This window comes from Mytilus galloprovincialis, chromosome 4 (assembly GCF_965363235.1).
Source record: "Mytilus galloprovincialis chromosome 4, xbMytGall1.hap1.1, whole genome shotgun sequence".
Taxonomy (NCBI): domain Eukaryota; kingdom Metazoa; phylum Mollusca; class Bivalvia; order Mytilida; family Mytilidae; genus Mytilus; species Mytilus galloprovincialis.
This window is the reverse complement of record NC_134841.1, coordinates 46,661,389-46,685,099: the sequence shown is the minus strand read 5'-3', so window position 1 is coordinate 46,685,099 and position 23,711 is coordinate 46,661,389. Positions and strand designations below refer to the sequence as shown.

General features: G+C 31.7%; 1 protein-coding gene and 1 long non-coding RNA gene across 3 annotated transcripts in view; both read left to right on the top strand.

The window, feature by feature from the left end:
* The window catches only part of LOC143072279 (vacuolar protein sorting-associated protein 33B-like), a 164,169-nt gene that overhangs the window by 73,095 nt on the left and 67,363 nt on the right, over positions 1-23,711 (top strand). The window lies entirely within an intron of this gene.
* LOC143072276 (uncharacterized) lies at positions 3,747-16,413 on the top strand. Of its 2 annotated transcripts, none has more exons than XR_012977101.1 (4): positions 3,747-3,896; positions 11,177-11,314; positions 14,474-14,524; positions 15,895-16,413. It is a non-coding gene; the product is annotated as an uncharacterized LOC143072276 (long non-coding RNA). The 2 variants fall into 2 exon arrangements; XR_012977100.1 differs by lacking the exon at positions 15,895-16,413 and adding an exon at positions 15,077-15,761.

Below are 23,711 nucleotides of genomic sequence, written 5' to 3'. Positions count from 1 at the left end.
CTGTGATTGATAACAGTAGAAAATCAAGTCTGCTATAAAAGGGGCGCAATACATGTAAGTGCCCAAAGGAATACCTACAACTTGTTGATGATCGAACTGTGTTGCTGAAATGTACATAAATATTATCAAGGCAGTTTCATTATAATCTCATCAAACCTCCAGTTAAAATATCTAGCATATTTACCTTTCTCATTAGAGAAGAAGGTTTTAAATGAGTTGCAGCAAATATATTTGCATTCAAATTTATCAACATGCATTTAATTTTTAAAAAAATAGGAAAACTTTTGTTTGATTCATGCATTTTCTAAAAAAAAAAAATCTTCTGCATATATTTAAGGTGATAGAAAGTTTGATCATCAAAATGAAATTGAGAATGTCTACATCTTTATTGACTTTAAACAAAACAAAAAAAACACCCTTTTAGAAAATTTTATGCAGTGGCAGATCCTGTCCTCCCCACTTTTGTTTTGTTTTTTCAATTTAAACTTTAAAATGATTAATCAGACCATCTGTGTACAAGTTTCATGCCATTTTGTATAGTAATTTAAAGTTAAAGAACAGAAACCAAATTTGGGATGTACAGACAGACTTACATACGTACAGAAAGACACAGGTAAAACTTAATGCCCAGAGGCGGATTTAGGGGGACAAGGGGCCAGGGCAACCCCTTTTAAGAAAAAAATTTGGTTGCTTATATAGGGATTCACTGAAGCGTTAAGAGATCGGGCTCCCTCTTAGGCAGCCAGTGGGCCCCCACTTATGAATATTTCTGGACCCGCCCCATGATGCCCCCAATCTATTTTTATAATAGTGTCACATATTGCTCAGGTTGGGAACATGAACCCCCCCCCCTGTATGGTGATTATACATGTATAGAGGGATAATCCTTCGTTTTAGGTGTTATACCACCAAATCATGGTACGTCACATCCGGTTGTATACGAAAGTAGGTCGAAAAAAATATTCCCTTGAATTTGACCGTTGTAGGTAATTAATCCTACATTTTATTTCAGTAAAACTATTTCTGTGTCATAAACATATGTCTTGGGTATTTCAAAACACCGTTATTTTTTATTTGTGATTTATAAATAGAAATTTTTGTAATCTTGAGGTTACATGGTGACTAAACCTTGTACACAGATAGAATAAGGGGAGAAATTTGATTGGTTAACTTCCAATGATGGTTACTTTCTTATATGCAATGAAATGTTATGTGAAAATTTTTCTATAGAACTGGACAGGATGAAACTTTACTCATGCCAAGTATTTCTTTATTTGAAAAAAAGATAAATTCTGCACAATTTTTTGAAAAGTGCAAATTTAACAAAGACTAATAGGGGAAAATCAATGGTGGTATTACACCTAAAGGGATAAAATTAAAAATTATCCCTTTATAGAGGTTTTTTTTGGTTTACGCTGGGTTTAAACATTAAAAGCAAATTAGGGCAGAATGGCATTTTCTAGTTATATTGACCATTATCTCTAGCATTATATGTGGCAACATATGCTCTTTACTAAAAATTAAGGTGACCAATTTTCTGTTGAAGTGACAAAACTTGCAATCTATTGTATACCTATCATCAACAACAAAAGGAATAGTTGACCTTTAAATTTCATGTTAAATCTAACAATAGAAATTCTGTTCAGTGAGGCATAAGTGAGTGGAATTTACCTGATCATCACATCTTTCAATCATGGTGAACAATAGATTGTATATTTATTCTGATAAGCAACAAACTGAATCCAGTCTAAACAAAAATACCCCCCTATAGAGGGATAATTTTATCTCTCTATAGAAGGATTATTCCTCTATACAGGTATTATAATCACCATTTGGAGGGTTTGTTCCAAACCTGTTGCTTGGCATACATAATATACAATAAAATTAAACCTAATAGAACCTAATAGAAGTACTGTTTACTATCCACACAATCATTGTTTTTTTTGGTTAATTTTTGGTACAGGTGTCACCATGTGGAAAGTAAGCCGCACATTGACAGAAACAAGTGCTTGTCAATAGAACAAGAGGCTCTCAAGAGCCTGAATCGCTCACCTTAATTTTTTTGGTTAAATCTCTCATCAATGATTATTTTGGCTTTTCAATTTATTTAAATGTTCTTTGAATCATCCTATTTTCTTCAAAAGCAAAAATGTTCTATTTTAGCCATAGGAGCTATGTTTCTTGACATACAAGGAAATAAAATATAAAATTTATACTAGATTCTCTGAAACTCATTTAGCCTAAGTTTGGCTGAGATTGATACAGCAGTTTCAAAGGAGAAGATTTTTTAAAGTAAGTCAACATGTCAGATGAATAAATTGTGAAAAAAGTCTTTAAAGGGCAATAACTCCTTAAGGGATCAATTGACAATTTTGGTCAAATTGACTTATTTGTAGATCTTACTTTGCTTAACATTTTTGCTTTTAACAGTTTATCTGTATCTATAATAATAGTCAAGATAATAACCAAAAACTGCAAAATTTCTTTAAAATCATCAATTCAGGGGCATTATACCTGAAAAACCAGTTACCCAATTCGGCTGAAAATTTCAGGACAGGTAGACCTTGACCTAATAAATACTTTAACTTCTTGTCTTATTTGCTCTAAATGCTGGAGTTTTTGAGATATAAGCCAAAAACTGCATTTTACCCTGTGTTCTATTTTTAGCCATGACGGCCATGTTTTTTGATGAAATAGAAAATAAAACACAAACTTTATTTTATACACCCTACTGATCTTTCAGTTGAAGTTTGGTTGAATTTGGTTGAGTAGTTTTAGAGGAGAAGATTTTTTTAAAGTTAGCAAATATGATGAACAAATTGTGAAAAATTGTCATTAAAGGACAATAACCCCTTAAGGGATCAATTGACAATTTTGGTCATATTAACTTATTTGTAGATCTTACGTTGCTGATCATTTTTGCTGTTTACAGTTTATCTTTATCTATAATAATATTCAAGATAATGACCAAAAACTGCAAAATTTCCTTAAAATTACCAATTAAGTGGCAGCAACCCAACATTGGGTTGTTTGATTCATCTGAAAATTTCAGGGCTGATAGATCTTGACCTAATGAACATTTTTACCTCAGTCAGATTTGCTCTTAATGCTTTCGTTTTTGAGATATAAGCCAAAAACTGCATTTGACCCCTATGTTCTATTTTTAGCAATGGCGACCATGTTTGTTGATAGATCAAAACTTCGGATACAATTTATAAACTAGATACCTTAAGGAACATTCAGTTAAAGTTTGGAAGTATTTGGCCTAGTAGTTTCAGAGAAGATTCTTGAAATAGTTTACGACGACAGACAACGACAATGACAGCCGACAGACGACGATGGACGCCAAGTGATGGCATAAGCTCACTTGGCCCTTCGGGCCAGGTGAGCTAACAATAAAAACCCAGCCATATCTATTTGGCTTAGGAGACAAAAACATTGCACAAAATATATTATTATATATACTCTTAGAAATTAATTTCAACAAGTTACATTACTTAAGATTTATTTTTTATTTTTCAGAACTCATAACTGTTGCAGGCTACATTATTTTCAAAATAAAATAAAATTTCAAAATAAAATAAAATAAAAATATTACATTTTCAACAGAGTGGGTGCAAATTCTGTGTTCTTCGATTGTTTTTTTACACAATTATCGATTTACATTTTAAATAACGAGGTATATAATATACAAGGTTATAGATATTGTAACCCGGACTGTAACCTCGTATTTGTGCGCATGCGCGACCGGAACTGGGCGGATCCGTTAATTTCTACTTTCACTTTTTGAAAAAAAATCTTCTATGTGGAGATAGATTTGTGTTAATAGGACATGAAACTTGAAACTGGTGAAAATGTAACAAATCTTGTAAAACGAGAGTGGTTTGATGTTGATGGTAATTTTTCATACACCTTATCAGGGGCGAATCCAGCCATTTGAAAAAGGGGGGGTCCAACTATAAGTCACCATTCCAATGTATTGATCGTTAAAAAAGGGGGGGTCCAACCCCCCTGAACTCTGCCCTGGATCCGCCACTGCACCTTATCACTATTTGTCCGCCATTACTGGATATCACACAGGTTGTAGTAAAATTTTGAAGTAAAAAAAAATATCTGAAGCCACAAAGGAAAAATGATTGTTGTATTCGTCAAAAGTTCTATGCAGTCGGGTCAACCGGGGTTACCAATAATTAAGGTGTATTCAATATGATAGATAATTGCTATATATCTAGGACCTTGATTTATCTCTTCTGTCACTTTATGATATTGGTCGAGGGTGATGCGGCATGTGATACGGATTTTGCCATGTTATATACGCTCTATCATATATTTCACCAGACTTTATATATATGTCACCATACTTTATATATCTGTCCCCACACTTTATATATATATGTCACCAGACTTTATATATCTGTCACCACACTTTATATATCTGTCACCACACCTTTTATATCTGTCACCACATGCACATTTTATATATCCGTCACCACACTTTATATACCTGTCACCAGACTTTATATATCTGTCACCACACTTTATATATATATGTCACCAGACTCTGTCACAACACTTTATATATCTGTCACCACACTTAATATATATCTGTCACCACACTTTATATTCTGTCACCACACTTTATATATCTGCCACCACACTTTCTATATCTGTCACTAAACTTTCTATATCTGTCACCACACTTTATACATCTGTCACCAGACTTTATATATCTGTCACCACACTTTATATATCTGTCACCAGACTTTATATATCTGTCACCACACGTAATATATATCTGTCACCAGACTCTGTCACCACACTTTATATATCTGTCACCACACTTTGTATATCTATCACCACACTTTATATATCTGTCATTACACTTGACAAATCCATTTCCACACTTTATATGTCTATCACTACTTTATATATCTGTCACCACACTTTATATTCTGTCACCACACTTTATATATCTGCCACCTCACTTTATATATCTGTCACTGAACTTTCTATATCTGTCACCACACTTTATATATCTGTCACCAAACTTTATATTTCTGTCACCACACTTTATATATCTGTCACCACTCTTTGTATATCTATCACCACACTTTATATATCTGTCATTACACTTGACATATCCATCACCACACTTTATATCTCTATCACCACTTTAAATATCTGTCACATGACTTTATATATCTATCACCACACTATATATATCTATCACCATACTTTATATATCTGTCACCACACTTCATATATCAATCAGCACACTTTATATATCTCTCATTACACTTTATATATCTATCACCATACTTTATATATCTGTCACCACACTTTATATATCTGTCACCACACTTCATATATCTGTCATTATACTTAACATATCCAACACCACACTTTATATATATCCATAATGTCTTTATATATCTATCACCCCACTTTTTATATCTGTCACCACACCTTATAGATCTGTCACCACACTTAACATATCCATCACCACACTTTATATATCAATCACCTCACTATATATATCTATCACCTCACTTTATATATCTATAATTACACTTTATATATCAATCAACACACTTTATATATCTATCATTTTGTCTATCACCACACTTTACATATCTGTCACCACACTTTATATATATCTGTCACCAGACTCTGTCACCACACTTTATATATCTGTCACCACACTTTGTATATCTATCACCACACTTTATATATCTGTCATTACACTTGACATATCCATCACCACACTTTATATATCTGTCACCACACTTTATATTCTGTCACCACACTTTATATATCTGCCACTGAACTTTCTATATCTGTCACCACACTTTATATTTCTGTCACCACACTTTATATATCTGTCACCACTCTTTGTATATCTATCACCACACTTTTTATATCTGTCATTACACTTGACATATCCATCACCACACTTTTTATATCTATCACCACTTTATATCAATCAGCACACTTTCTATATCAATCAGCACACTTTATAAATCTATCACCATACTTTATATATCTGTCACCACACTTTATATATCTATCACCATACTTTATATATCTGTCACCACACTTTATATATCTGTCACCAAACTTTATATATCTGTCATTATACTTAACATATCCATCACCACACTTTATATATTCATAATGTCACTATATATCTATCACCCCACTTTATATATCTGTCACCACACCTTATATATCTGTCACAACACTTAACATATCCATCACCACACTTTATATATCAATCACCTCACTATATATATCTATCACCTCACTTTATATATCTATATTTACACTTTATATATCAATCAACACACTTTATATATATTTCACCACACTTTATATATCTGTCACAAGACTTTATATATCTATCACCACACTTTATATATCTATCACCATACTTTATATATCTGTCACCACACTTTATATATCTGTCACCACACTTTATATATCTGTCATTATACTTAACATATCCATCACCACACTTTATATATCCATAATGTCACTATGTATCTATCACCCCACTTTATATATCTGTCACCACACTTTATATATATATCACAACACTTTATATATCTGTCACCACACTTTATATATCTGTCACAACACTCTATATATCTGTCACCAGAATTTATATATCTATCACCACACTTTATATATCTGTCACCACACTTAACATATCCATCATCACCCTTCATATATCAATCACCTCACAATATATATTTATCACCTCACTTTATATATCTATCATTACACTTTATATCTGTCACCAGACTTTATATATCTGTCACCAGACTTTATATATCTATACCCACACTTTACATATCTGTCACCACGCTTTAAAAATCTATCACAACACTTTATGTATCTGTCATCAAACCTTATATACCTGTCACAAGACTTTATATATCTATCACCACACTTTATTTATCTGTTACCACACTTTATATATTCATCACCACACTTTATTTATCTGTTACCACACTTTATATATCTCACCAAACTTTATATATGTGTCACAATATTTTATATATATGTCACCACACTTTATATATCTGCCACCACACTTCATAAATCTTTCACCACGCTTTTAACATCTGTCACCACACATTATATATACATCACCACACCTTATACACATCACCACACCTTATATATATATATATATATATATATATATATATATATATGACCACACTTTATATATCTGTCACCAGACTTCATAAATCAATCACCACACCTTATATATCTGTCATCAGACTCTGTCACCACACTTTATATATCAGTCACTATACTCTGTCACCACACTTTATATATCTGTCACCAGACTCTGTCTAAACACTTTATATATCCACCACCTCACTACATATATATCTATCACCTCACTTGATATATATTTTACTCCATTATTTATGACTTTATAAATCTATCACCACACTACATATATCTGTCTCCATACTTTATATATCTGTCACTACACTTAACATATCCATGATCACACTTAACATATCCATGATCACACTTTATATATCACTCACCTCACTATATCTATATCTATCTATCTACTCACTTTATATATCTGTAACAACACTCTATATATCTGTCACCACACTTTATTTTTATCCACCAGACCTTATCTGTCACCACACTTAACATATACATCATCACACTTTATATATCAATCACTTCACAATATATATCTATCACCTCACTTTATATATCTATCACTACACTCTATATATCTGTCACCAGACTTTATATATCTATCCCAACACTTTATATATATATATCACTACACTCTATATATCTGTCACTAGACTTTATATATATATCACCACACTTTATATATCTGTCACCATACTTAACATATATATCACCAAACTTTATATATCAATCACCTCACTATATCTATATCTATCACCACACTTTATATATCTACCTCCACATCTAATATATCAATCACCTCACTTTCTATATCGATCACCACACCTAATATATCAATCACCTCACTTTAGACATTTGTAAGTACACTTTATATATCTTATCACCACTTTATGTATCTATCACCACATTTCTATATCTATCACCACACTTATATATCCATCACCTCTCTTTGTACATCTGTTTCTACACTTTACATATCTATAATCTTACTTTCTTTATCTATCACCTCACATTCTTTATCTATCATCTCACTTTCTTTATCTATCACCTCACTTTTTTTATTTATCACCTCAATTTATATATCCATCACCTCAATTTATATATCCATCACCTCGTATGATATAGCCATCACCACAGTCTATATATTTATCACCTAACATGATATCTTCACTTCATTTATCTATCACCACCTTCTATATACATATCACCTCAATTCAATTTATTTTTTTCTATCCCCATACTTAATATGTTTGGTATATTCTCTTACTGTATAAGGCTATCACAACTCTATGGGTATCTGTTAAAACCATGTTTATACCAATTTGAAAGTGGATATAAGCATACTAACGATTGATTTATATTTGCAGCAATCTGTGTATGTTTGCTGAAAACTAAAAATGATTCAGTTCGGCACCTATCATTGTAACTATTTGTTTTTCAACATGGTTGATTTTGTTGCACAATCATACACATTTCAATTTTGAAAACTATTATTGTCATCGTAGAAAAGACTGGTGTTTGTGTGTGTATCTTTTCAGAAAATGGGTGGGATTCTTATTGCTATATAGAGATATTTGAAAAACAAACAGAACATATTAAAGCCATCACATGACTGATATCTGGATAGTATACAGCCTAGCGATATATGTAGGACTGTATCTGTAGGACACCAAATTGAGAAATAGATATCTATGACCACACTCTACATATCTATCACCACTCTGTATAATTAATAACCTTACTGTATATATCTATCACCACTCTGTATCATCAATCACCAAACTGAATATATTTTTCACCACTCTGTATCATCAGTCACTATATTGTTTATCTCTATCACCATACTAGACATCTATCCCCACTCTGTATCACCAATTACCACACTGTATATAGCTATCACCTCTCTGTATATATCTTTCACCACTCTGTATCATCAGTCACCATATTGTTTATCTCTATCACCACACTAGACATCTATCCCCACTCTGTATCACCAATTACCACACTGTATATAGCTATCAACTCTCTGTATGTATCTATCACCACTCTGTATCATCAATCCTCATAGTGCATATATCTTTCACCACTCTGTATCATCAGTCACCATATTGTTTATCTCTATCACCATACTAGACATCTATCCCCACTCTGTATCACCAATTACCACACTGTATATAGCTATCAACTCTCTGTATGTATCTATCACCACTCTGTATCATCAATCGTCACAGTGTATATATCTTTCACCACTCTGTATCATCAGTCACCATATTGTTTATCTCTATTACCACACTAGACATCTATCCCCACTCTGTATCACCAATTACCACACTGTATATAGCTATCACCTCTCTGTATGTATCTATCACCACTCTGTTTCATCAATCCTCATAGTGTATATATCTTTCACCACTCTGTATCATCAATCACCCTACCCTTTATATGTATCACCACTGTGTATTACCTTTCAACACTCTGTATCATCAATCACTTCACTGTATATATATATTACCACTCTGTGTCATCAATTATCACACTGTATAATAATCACTCTGTCATTAATCACCTTACTTAATATATCTATCATCACACTGTATATATTTATCACCACACTATATACAACTTTCACCTAACTCATCATATGTCAAAACAACTTATGTATCTATCACCACACTTTATATATCTATCATCAAACTATATATATCTATCATCACACTTTATACATCTATCACCTACCTGATCATATGTGACAACACTTTATATATCTATCACCACACTGTATATATGTCACCACACTTTGTATATCTATCACTTCATTCTATATAAGAAAGACCTCATTTAATTGATACACCATCTCAGTTTATATATCTATCATCTTATTTAATATATCTATCAATACACTGTACATCTATCACTACATTTTATACATATATCACCACACTGTGTATCTGTTACCACAATTTGTATATCTATCATCTCACTTTATATATCTTTCTATTAAATTTATATATCTATTTCCTCATTTTATATATATATGATATCCCTGAAAATATTTTATTGACCTCACTGTTGATATTTTTTCACCATATTTTATATATGTATCCCCTCCACATATGTCATGTATGTATCTTTTAACTAACTGCACTGTTTAAATCAATCACAACACCATTGATATATATGTCACCACATAGTATATATATATATTTTACAGATCTAACATTGTTGGATTGATGTTTAGATGAGTTGTATATACATTATGTACACAGCCATGTATCACCATCATTGATGGCGATCCGATGGATTAATCTGTTGGAAAGTTGTCACTGACTCAGACGTACTTATATATATATCAGCAGGGTTAAAGAACATCAGTTGTTCGACCTGTTAGTCAAATGCGTTTTGTTTAAAAATACTTTTTCACTTTGTTGGTCTTTGGAAAATGTTGTTTGTGCTGTTTTTAGACCCTTCTACAACGAAATTTGTTTGACATGCACACGTATAAAAATTGCGGTTTTTATCAAACGCAATCATAGGTTTGAACGTAGTTTTCAATTTAGACTCGTTTATATATATATATATATATATATATATATATATATCATCCTTTTGTTTATATATCATCACACTGTATATATCTTAATACTATTCTGTGGACCCTTTTCCTCACTGTATATACACATAACCCCACTATAACTAAGTCCACACTTATCACCTATCTATATATATTTATCACCATCATATCATATTTATAGTAACACAATGATTATATCTATCATCATTATTTATCTATTTTTCACAAGACTGTATACTATAACTTGTTGTATTTTCTCTAAGTCAGAGAAATGTACTGGTCATTGTATAATTTGCAGTGGAAGGAGATATGCAGATATGCAATGTCCACTGAGATATGTTTGTATAAGCTTGTATACTTGTTATGTAGCAATTATCAAATTCATTATTTATATTTGTGTTCTTCTTGCAGAAATACCAAACAACATTTTGCAGGGATTTAGAGGTCATTGGTGAAAATGGAAAAAAGGAAATGGTTCATCTAATTTTAAGTGAAATAACAAGAATAGTTAAATGATTTACAACCAAGCAGCACTCAGAAATAGTGATGGTAAAGTATTTTTAGAAAATAATACTCGAAAAAAGATATATACAGTGTGGTGCTTTATAAAATATATATTCTTCCATTGCTACAGTCGCTGTATTTAGCACCACATTCTTCATATATATCACAACAGTCTCAATAGGGACCCCCATACTATGATTATCTATCACTACAGTCTCAATAGCTATCCCCATACAATGATTATCTATCACTAGTCTCAATAGCTATCCCCATTCTATGATTATCTATCACTACAGTCTTAATAGCTATCCCCATACTATGATTGTCTATCACTACACTCTCCATACCAATGCCAACAGTCATTATGTATATATCATAATAGTATCATAATATTCTCTATGTATATCTCGGGATAATACAAACGCTACCCCCTTACTTTATTTATCAATCACCTCACTTCATATATTAATCACCACACTCTCTATATATATCCCTAACTCTCTGTATCCGCCCCAAAAGTCTCTCTGTATATCTCCACAAAATAAACACCTATCATCTTACTTTATTTATCAATCACCTCACTATATGTATCAATCACCACTCACACACTTTCTATATCTATCCCCCACTCTTTTTTGTATACCCCAAAAGTCTCTCTGTATAACTCCACATAATAAACACCTATCACCTAACTTTATTTATCAATCACCTCACTTTATGTATCAATCACCACACTCTATATATATCCACAACTCTCTATATTGGCCCTAAAAGTCTCTATGTATATTTCCACAAAATAAACAACTATCATCTTACTTTATTTATCAATCACCTCACTATATGTATCAATCACCACTCACACATTCTCTATATCTATCCCCCACTCTTTTTTGTGTACCCCAAAAGTGTCTCTGTATATCTTCATATAATAAACACCTATCACCACACTTTATTTATCAATAACCTCACTTTATATATCAATCAACACACTCTTTATATATGTAAGACTCAGATCGACGTCCGGTCTCTAATCGACGTCCGTTCTCAAATCGATGTCCAAATGTGACGTCACAATAAAATAACATTCCAAATCGACGGCCAATTTTATGCCTGTCTAATCGACGTCCATTTGTTGGCATTCTCTGATCGACGTCCGATTTTGAGCTTCTCTAATCAACGTCCGTTTTGGACACATACTACAAAACTGAACTGATCTGGTAGCAGTTGAAGCAGTTAGACCTTTAAACATATTATGTGAGACAAATAAGATCTAGCAGAAAAAGTCCAGTTATAAGTAAAATACGGAATAAATAAGAAATGTGTGCTTTAAAAAAAATTATTACATACTAATACTAAGTATGTTAACAGGTTATGATATCAATTTTTAAATTTCAGAGATTGGTATGAATTGCAAAGGGACAACTATACACCAGAGTTCAAATAAAATGTATGTAAGCAATTATAAACCATACCACTTTCAACAATAACAAAAACCCATACCGCAAAGGCTATAAAAAGCCACGACATAAATAATGTTAACAATTGAAATAAGAAAATTAACGGTCTTATTTATAAAAGACAATTCCGAAAAACAAATATGACAGACATAAACCATCGAAAACCAATGTACTGCAGGTCCATACAGATTATGTCTGGGGTTAAACATGTGTGTGAGCACTTAACCTTGAACAGTGGTGTAAAAGCACAACATAAAAACATAATGCCAATTATCTTGCGCTTTCGTAAAAAAGAAGATCTTATGTGATTGCCAATGATACAACACTCCACAAAAGACCAAAATGACAGAATTTAACAACTATAAGTCACCGTTCGGCCTTCAACAATGCGCAAAGCTTTGGTAATAAATGCCGTCACATTGGACGTAGATAAGAGTATCAAAATATTGGACGTCGATTTGACAATGTGACGTCAGATTTGGACGTCGATTGAGAAAAGGACGTCGATTTGAGGAACGGACGTCGATTTGAGAAACGGACGTCGATTAGAGGCTGGACGTCGATCTGAGTCTAACATATATATCCCCATAATCTCTGTGTCACTGACCACACTGTCAATATCTATACCCACAGTCTCTATGTTTTTGACCACATTATCAACACCTATCACCTTACTTTATTTATCCATCACCTCCCTTTATATATTTATCACCACACACTTACTATATATATCCCCATACTCTCGATATGTATTCCCACAGTCTCTATGTTTATGACCACATCATAAACACCTACCACCTTACTTTTTTTAATCAATCACCTCACTTTATACATGAATCACCACACACTCTCTATATCTATCCCCAAACTCTCAATATCTACCCCCATAGTCTCTATGTTTATGACCAAATAACAAATAACAAACACCAATCACTTTACTTTATTTATCCATCATCTAATTTTATATATCAATCACCCCACAGTCTCTATGTTTATGACCTCACAATAAACACCTATCACCTCATTTTATTTATCCATCACCTCACTTTATATATCAATCACCACACACTCTCTATATTTATCCCCAAACTCTCAATATCTATCCCCATAGTCTCTATGTTCATGACCAAATAACAAACACCAATCACTTTACTTTATTTATCCATCATCTGATTTTATATATCAATCACCACACACTCTCTATATCTATCGCCATACTCTCAATATCTATCCCCATTGTCTCTATGTTTATGACCACATCATAAACACCTATCACCTCATTTTATTTATCCATCACCTCACTTTATATATCAATCACCACACACTCTCAATATCTATCCCCATACTCTCAATATCTATCCCCAATGTCTCTATGTTTATGACAACATCATAAACACCTATCACCTCATTTTATTTATCCATCACCTCACTTTATATATCAATCACCACACACTCTCTATTTCTATTACCCCTTCTCTATATCTACCCCCCACAGTCTCTATGTATATTTCTACATATTAAACACCTTTTATACTTTATTAATCAATCACCTCACTGTATATTTTCACCTCAATTTATATATTATTTCTATCACACCACTGGGTATACCTTTCAAAGCCCTATTTATATCATTTTAAAAGTAGATATGAGCATGATAATAATCCACCTTTCTGTACAGAAATCTGTTTATGTTTATTCAGATTTTAAACTAAAAATTACTCAATTGTTATTATTTTTTTTTCTTCAGAAAAGTGAAACTAGATTTTTGAAAGATAGAACATAGAAGAAAAAGGAAAAGGTAATCTTCATTAAAATTAAAAGTATTACTCATAGTTATCAAAGGTACCAGGATTATAATTTAGTATGCCAGACGCAAGTTTCGTTTCTACATAAGACTCATCAGTGACGCTCATATCAAAATAGTTAAAAATCAAACAAATACAAAGTTGAAGAGCATTGAGGATCCAATATTCCAAAAGTTTTGCCAAATACGACTAAGGTAATTTATGCCTGGGATAAGAAAATTCTTAGTTTTTCGAAAAATTCAAAGTTTTGTAAACAGGAAATTTATAAAAATTGACCAAATAATTGATATTCATGTCAACACCGACACTTTACTCTTTACATATGTATGTAAAGAGTTAATAAGCAATTAAACAATCCTGGTTGAAATGAAATAATTTAAAAGAAATGTTTTTTAAAGAATAACTGCTCCAACATATCGTGCAATATTTTATGTAAATATCATGTCAGATATCTTTTCAATAAAAGTAGCAAATATGGTATACTAACTGTCAGTCAAAGATTCTATCATTCAAGATGAGTAAACCTTAAAAATATATTGTTTCAGTGTTATTGTACTTGTAACTATGTCTACATGATACTTCTGCTGGCACACACATAATGTATATACCACCACATATTATGTATCTACTGCAACACATAGTATAATTATGGCCACATATAATATATCTACCGCCACACATAATCAATCACCACACTACATAAGTCATTCACCACAGTCTGTGTATTTATCACCACAATATTTTTGTCTATCACCACACTATTGTCTATCACGACACTATGTGTTGTCTGTCACCACGCTATGTTTGTCTATCACCACAATTTGTTTGTCTATCACTTCAGTATGTTTGTCTATCACCACACTATTGTCTATCACCATGCTTTGTTTACCTATCACCATGCTTTGTTTACCTATCACCACACTATGTATGTCTATCACTTCGGTATGTTTGTCTATCACAACACTATATATTTTAATCATCACAGTTTACATATTCACCAACACATTCTTATTACCAATACTTGATAAAAAGAAATAGTTATGATGAAGCCTTGTTTTCTCTCACATTGTCATTTCATAAAACAAAAAGGTAAATCATTTGAGTCATGGTTCTGTGTAAAGTCATTACTAAAGAAAAAAATAATTTTAACTTTTCATTTAAATGATTGGTCTCACAAATGAATTGTATTTCTGCATTACAAATTTTACAATTTGATACAATCTTGGGATTATGTTCTGATTTTGCACTGATGAAACACGCTTTATTCTTAGATGGAAAATAAATAACAACTGTTTGAGGCATTGAAATTCTGTATTGTATTGGACTAATTATATATTCAACTGAACCATATATTATTTTGTAGGCTAAACAAGATTTAGTGCCGGCCACACAATTAAGAAAGAATACGAACAAGAATTCTTTACAGAACAGGGGAGACTATTTTACTGTGCTTAGATCTGTGTTTTTGTTATAATTAATTAATATTGTAATTTGTTCTTGGATAAAATATCTGCAATGTGGAGGACAACTGAACTGTGTTCTTATATATTGAAGACGTGCAATGATTTAAAATGCATTTAAGATGAACTTTTTACTACTCGGAAAATGGTTATCATTAAAGAAACAAACATAGAATTCATTTACATGAATACATTTTATGTTCTATGTATAAAATGTTATCTAAAAGGTGAAAGTAAACAGATTCCTGGCTGTTTAAAATCAAATCAAAGCAGTTTTATTGTGTAGTTAAGAATGTGTATACGTTGTTCATGCATTTATATATTTGAATATTTAGAATTGTACAATGTATTGAGTTTAGTGGATCTTTCATTCTATGTTATTTAGGTTTGATTTTCATGAAATAAAAAGTTCTAAAATTTTATTATAACTTTTACTTTGTATCAATGTGACAATTTTCCAGCAACAATCCTATATGATTGCTTTTCTGTATATATAATGAAATTCCTCATCTCTTTATTGACAAGAAATAAATATTGTGTCTATGATGATGATAAGAAAATGTAAACAGTCTTATGATAGGGAGACTTGGAAAATCTTGAAATAATTGTATATGAAGCTCATAAAATAGAGTCAGTGGTTTCCTAAAATATTCAGATTATTCCAGAGGGAACATCTACAATCTTTTATGCACATTTTATATGTTATCGACTGTTAGTAGATATAGGAAGATGTGGTTAGACATGCATAGTTACTTTAGTCAGGGTGAAATATATCCAAAAGACACTTATAGAGTAGGCTGTATGTGTTGAAATTCTCCATGAAAATTTATTCAGTAGGCTGCAAGTGTCAAACTTTGAGGACATCTACAATGCTTCATACACATTTGATATTTTACTCACTGCAAGGGATATATAGGTACATGAAATCTTTCCACAAACATTTATACAGTAGGCTGCAAGTGTTGATATTTGAGAGGGAAAATCTACAATGCTTCATACATATTTGGTATTTTCCCAACTGCAAGATATATATTAAAGAGGAACGAAATATACAAGAGGAACAGTCAAACTCATAAATAGAAAATCTTAGGTACATTAGTAAGGATCAAATCTTTCCATCAACATTTATGCAGTAGGCTGCAAGCGTTCATATTTGAGATAGATCATCTACAATCCTTCATACACATTTTGTATTTTACTGAATACAAGACATGTAAAAAAACATGAATATGAAATATTTCCAGGAAAATTATAAAGCTGTGGTTTGTGCTCATAGTTGAAGGCCGTATGGTGACCTTTAGTTGTTATTTTCTGTGTCAATTTGGTCTCTTGTGGAGAGTTGTCTCATTGGCAATCAATACCATATCTTCTTTTTTTATAATAAGGAGGATGTAAGTGTTGATATTTGAGAAGGAACATCTACAATCCTTCATATATAGATATAACAAGATGTGATATTAGACAAATCTTCATCCAAGTCCCAAGTTGTAAAAGTAACCAATTATAACATGTTTAAGTCAAAGTTCGGTTTTCAACACAGAGTTTTTGCTCACACCGAACGGCAAGCTATATAGGGCCCAAACTATTGTGAACCATTCAAACGGGAACACAAACGAATTTATCTAAATGAAAAAAACGAGAAACACTTATGAACCACGTCAACAAACAACAACCACTGAACATCAGGTACCTAATGAGGACAGGCGAATAACAAATGCAGCGGAATTAATTTTTTTGATAGGTACCAAGCTTAACCCTTAACAGAACAACAGTGTGACATCACAACATAGAAAGACTCACTATGAAATATGAATTAAAATGGGTTAACTTAATAAAAAAAATTCTAAGGGTTCCGCGGAACCCAGTGTCTCGCCTACTTTTGCTGTAAATCGCAGGCTCAACAACAATGAGGAAAAAATCAATAAAAATATTCCTCTTGATACTATCTTATGATTGTAAGAACCTTCTGTCCAAGTTTGGTAAATATCTAGGATAGTTAATGAATCTAATAAGAAAAATTTAACTGCAGACTGTATGTAATGTTAACTGGAAGAAAATCTAAATCTATTTAAAAGAAAAATACAGAAAAAATGGAGTTATCTTTTTACAAAATTTACTTCTGGATACTATCTTATAAACATAAATAAGCTTATGTCCAAGTTTAGTACAAACCCAGGATAGTTTAAGAAAGTTATTAAAATTTTAAAAACTTTAACCACAGAGTGAATGTAATGTTTCGCCACAGAAAAACTAAGTCCATTTAAAAGTAAAATACGGAAAAAATGAATTTATTTTTTTACAAAATATACTTCTGGATACTATCTTGTGATCACAAACAAGCTTCTGTCCAAGTTTGGTAGAAATCCAGTATAGTTTAAGAAAGTTATTAAAATTTCAAAAGGAATGAGTTTGATATATGCCACAATGATAATACAAAATCATTAGAATAAGGGATTATATGTTAAACAATTTCACATGGATAACCACAACCTTTATTGTAAAGGATCACGTTTGGGAGTTTACCGACTACAGGAGCTATATTGATACTAAGGTATAACTGAAATCTATCAATGTACATTTATACAGTAGGCAGTATGTGCTTGAATTCGAGAAACAACACCTACAATCCTTTGTGTACATTTGATATAATACAAATTGCAGGATAATGGTCAGAATTTGTTCAGTAGGCAGGATGAGCTTAATTCGAGAAACAACACCTACAATCCTTTGTGTACATTTGATATAATACAAATTGCAGGATTATGGTCAGAATTTGTGAATCTGCACAAACTATCGTATCGTTTATGTTGGCACCACCCACAAAACATAAACCGTTAGTTCTTTATCTGTATTTTTATCTTCAAGTTGTCTTTGTGTTTACTTTTGTAGGACATGTATCTGCTCATTATATTACTCGTTGTAATTATCACCATCTACTCTAAAACTCCTAACCGAAATGTAATAATCTTTTGGCATAATGTTAACTTTCTAATGTTGTAGTGCAATTTATATTGTAGTAGATTTTTTGAAGCATGAACGTATTTTACAATAGGTTTATTTGAGAGATACACAGTGTTAAGGATTTGTATAGTGAGAAGGATTTTGCGGTTTATACAAATTCTTGCCAATATTAATCCATAAATTCTGAAAACCCTTTATTACAATAATTTATACCTTCTTATAATCTGAACCATATTACATGTTAATGGATTTTACACTCATTTTCTGAAACCCTATATTACAATAAATTAAACTTTCCCATTACAATAAATTAAAATTTCTCATAATCTTAACCATATAATCTTTAAGCATCTCATTCTTTTATCAGATTTTTTATAGCGTATACTTTATACACTTGGAGATTCACTTATATTCCCATGAAAAGCCTGAAATTAACAGGTACGCAAGCTCAAAATATAATTGTAGTTCTCTTTATTCGTTTTGGCATTACTTATATCTCAATTATTATATAAATTAGGTTAAATCTTAAGGAGTTAATATACAGTTACACGAAAGGCTGTTCTCTCAGTCGTATTGATTTAAATCAAGAAAGGATTTGTCTTCAGAATAACCGATATTGCTTCAATTTAATACGCCGTTTCACAATGTGTTCCTTTTTTGAATAGCAGGTACACTTGTTCCAAGTTGGGGAGTAATTTTTAATCAATTATGCGACAGTTATATCAGTTGTCCATATAGCACTTGACCCTTTTTCAACATGGTATTGAAAAGTCCAACATTATAGGGGTAAATCATATGTCAGCTGGTGTTCGCACACCAAACTTCAAGATCATTTAAGATCGACAGGTTATAGTTTATAAAGTATCATCATTCATCGAAACATTTAACAGAGTGTTATGTAGACGAAACGCGCGTCTGGCGTACTTAATTATAATCCTGGTACCTTTTGATAACTATTATAAGCAATTAAGATATTTTCTTCATTTCATTGTAACATATGTTATAAATCTGAACATCGGACAGACGCTAAATTAATTTTTAGTCAAGCAAATCTGTTAATGCTACATCCATTTCTATGATTACTGATAGAATAACTGAATGCAAACAAACAGAAAAATATATTGAAAACTTCTTCAAATCTTGTATCTTGTACGTTTTAACAAATTACAAAGTTTAGTCATATATTTTTTTAAAGTTTATTCATAAGTATCATGACAAATGTACACGTATCAAGTTGAACTTCTAACTAATTTTACTACTGACTTCTGTGCGTGAAATATTCGTCGCTGGGCGTTGAACATTTGTTCTAAAAACAGTTGTTAGCATGACACGGGTTATGTTCTTCTCATATATGTTATGATGGTATGATGCTAAACCCCTAACGGGAAGGATTGTGCCTGATGTTCATATGATGAAATCATAATCTTTCAGTCAGAAGGATTGTGCCTGATGTTCATATGATGAAATCATAATCTTTCAGTCAGTTTAATTGAAGTCTGGAGCTGGAATGTCAGTTAACTGCTAGTAGTCTGTTGATATTTATGTATTATTGTCATTTTGTCTATTTTCTTTGGTTACATCTTCTGACATCAGACTCGGACTTCTCTTGAACTGAATTTTAATGTGCGTATTGTTATGCGTTTACTTTTCTACATTGGTTAGAGGTATAAGGGAGGTTTGAGAACTCACAAACATGTTTAACCCCGCCGCATTTTTGCGCCTTTCCCAAGTCAGGAGCCTCTGGCCTTTGTTAGTCTTGTATTATTTTAATATTAGTTTCTTGTGTACAATTCGGAAATTAGTATGGCGTTCATTATCACTGGACTAGTATATATTTGTTTAGGATGCGGGAATTTCTCGCTACATTGAAGACCTGTTGGTGACCTTCTGCTGTTGATTTTTATTTGGTCGGGTTGTTGTCTCTTTGACACATTCCCCATTTCCATTCTCAATTTTATGCAACAGGAATTAATCAATATATATACCATTAAAAAAATCAAGTACTCAGAAAACGTAGAAAAGTTGTTCCAGCTAATGATTTAGTAACAAACAAATGTGGTAGTCGTAAGAGGTAATACTTAATTAAATTCCATAAGAGTGAAATTATCTTTATTCATGATAGCAAGTTATCTATGTCAAGTAATTTTATATCACAACCAGATCTGAGCTTAAATCATGCCTTGAACATTCAACGATCCGTGTATATGAGAGAGTCGACAATTTGCTTAAATAAAATGACTATCTTCAGTTAAAAACCAAATCCTCTAAATATTTGCGGCTTCTGGTTGGTACTCCACAACATATTTATTTTTTTATCTTTTTATCTGTATCTCTATTATTAACAAATATCAGTCTTTCTTCAATAATTCTAAACCACCCACGGAAAAAGATATATTCAGTGAAGATTTTTGGTGTGGTTTGTGTTGCTAAGTCTTCAGTTTTTTATGTTTTTTTAAAACTGTTGTTTGTGTTTGTGATTTGGTCTTTTTCTTTTTTATCCCTGGCGTTGTCCCTTTATTTTCTACGTCTCAGTTTGTAAGTCCCTTTGGTATCGATCGCCTCTCTTAAGCTTAACTTCTGCGAGGTTTTGAATAACTGCATCTGCTGTATGTTCCCTTCAAATCGATTGATAGTTTTGACTTTTTGAATCGCTATACTACATTTTCAATCAAATGGTAGAAGTTTTTTTTATAGATAGCCATTTATTATCAGCAACTAATAATTGTATGTCCACTTCGGTCAGGAAAATGATGAATACGGCATATATACTTGTAAAGAACTATGACGAAATCATGTTAGCTATATATTTTCTCCATAAAACTGTATATTAATGTTCGGCAAATAAGTTAAAATGCATGACTGTAGTTTTTCGTATTTTTCGCCATTGTCCATAGATTTGTTCGTGTGTTCTGTACAAAAGTGTATTATTAAAAGACATTTTCTTCATGAAAACTGAATATCAATGTTCGGCAAAAAAAGTTAATAAACGCATGACTATTTTTTTGTATTTTTTTCCCAATTACCCTTAGATTTGCTCGTGCACATGTGTTGTTATGAACAAACATGTATTATCAAAAGACAGTAAAGACCGTGTAGATTCCATTCACTACAAACAAGTTAAAAATATCTAACGGTACCTTTATGATTTTTTTGCTTTGAATAATTAAGACTTGATTTTCTCAATGCTAGTATGAAGAGATCAACTCTTTCGACATATGTCTTTCGGGATTAGATATTTCACTTTATAATAAATTCCAAGTATTACCTAAATTATGAAATAACGTCTTTTGAGTAACAAACAAGTTTTAACTAATCAACTGTATAAATTATTCAATGGTTTCAGTACATACAAATAAACAAAAAAATATTCAGAACCACGGCTGATACAAACTGGTTCCTAGAATTCGAAACAATACCAACTGCCTATATCTCATAACCATAAACAAAACATATACAGACTGTATATGGGATTCACAGACAATAAAAAGACTAGATGTATCATACAACCATAGAAATGAAAAGACTGTTTTAAAAACCATGTGCAGACTATTTACATTCAGATAACTTCAAAGAACCACAGACAATACATTCAGACTGTGAAGGAGAACCACAGACAAAACACACTAACGTACCTTACAATTAGACAATACTTAAGAACACATGCAATACATATAAGTTTGAGCGGATTAACGACCAACTATAATGTAAGTTTTTTTTACACATTGTTGTCAATATAATCGAATTTTATACATGTGAGAGGTTAAGCTAGCTATAAAACCAGTTTCGTTTAAAGCCACCAGTTTCAAAATCAGAAAATGTCTGTACCATTTCAGTAAAAAGACAGGTATTATACCAAATATGTCCGTTTTTTAAGCATTGTTATAAATAAATGGAATTTTATGTGACAGTCATTCAAGCGAGAGGTTTAACGCTATAAAACCAGGTTAAATCCACCATTTTCTGCATTTGAGAATGCAGGTACAAAATCAGGAATATACAAATACAAATACAAATATAACAGTTGTTGTTTATTCATTTGATGCATTTCATCATTTGATGTATTTCATCATTTGATTTTGCCATTTGATTGCTTTCCTTTTTGAATTTTTACTCGGAGTTCAGTATTCATTTATTTCACCTTTTATGCATTCTGTTTGATGTGTTTTTGCCTTTGATCAGGAACGTTCCATTTCTGCTTTTCCTAGGAGCTCTGTATTTTTTTATTTTACTTCATACAAATCAAGCATATTCTTTTTGCTCTGCATGTTCTTAATTTGTATCACGGAAGGAGACCCATATCATGCGTTATTCTAATACATGAAGAAAATCTTGAAGTAATCTTTCAATTAAACATTGTTTTACACATGCTTAAAACTTAAAAACTTGAAATGTGGTATGTTTATCAAGAAGATAACTATCCAATGGAGACTTTCAACAATGGCAAAACACATGCAATCTTGTATAATGTAGTTCAAAGGAGAAAACCAACCATGTCATTAGTGTAGACAACACATTTAGAAAGTGAGTAGGTTAAAATCAATCCAGTTTAGTCTGATGTAAAATCATTCTGTAATTGCCAAAAGTGCATTTGATATAAAACATGTATAAGGCAATTTCCTATAAAAATTCAATTTCCAAGGGACATTACTAATAGTGAAAAAGTGGATTTGAAATGAATTTCAATCTAACCCTAATACTTGCTAAGATAAACCTTCAATATAAATTTCGTAGCAATCCTATGAATGATGTAGATTTGAAA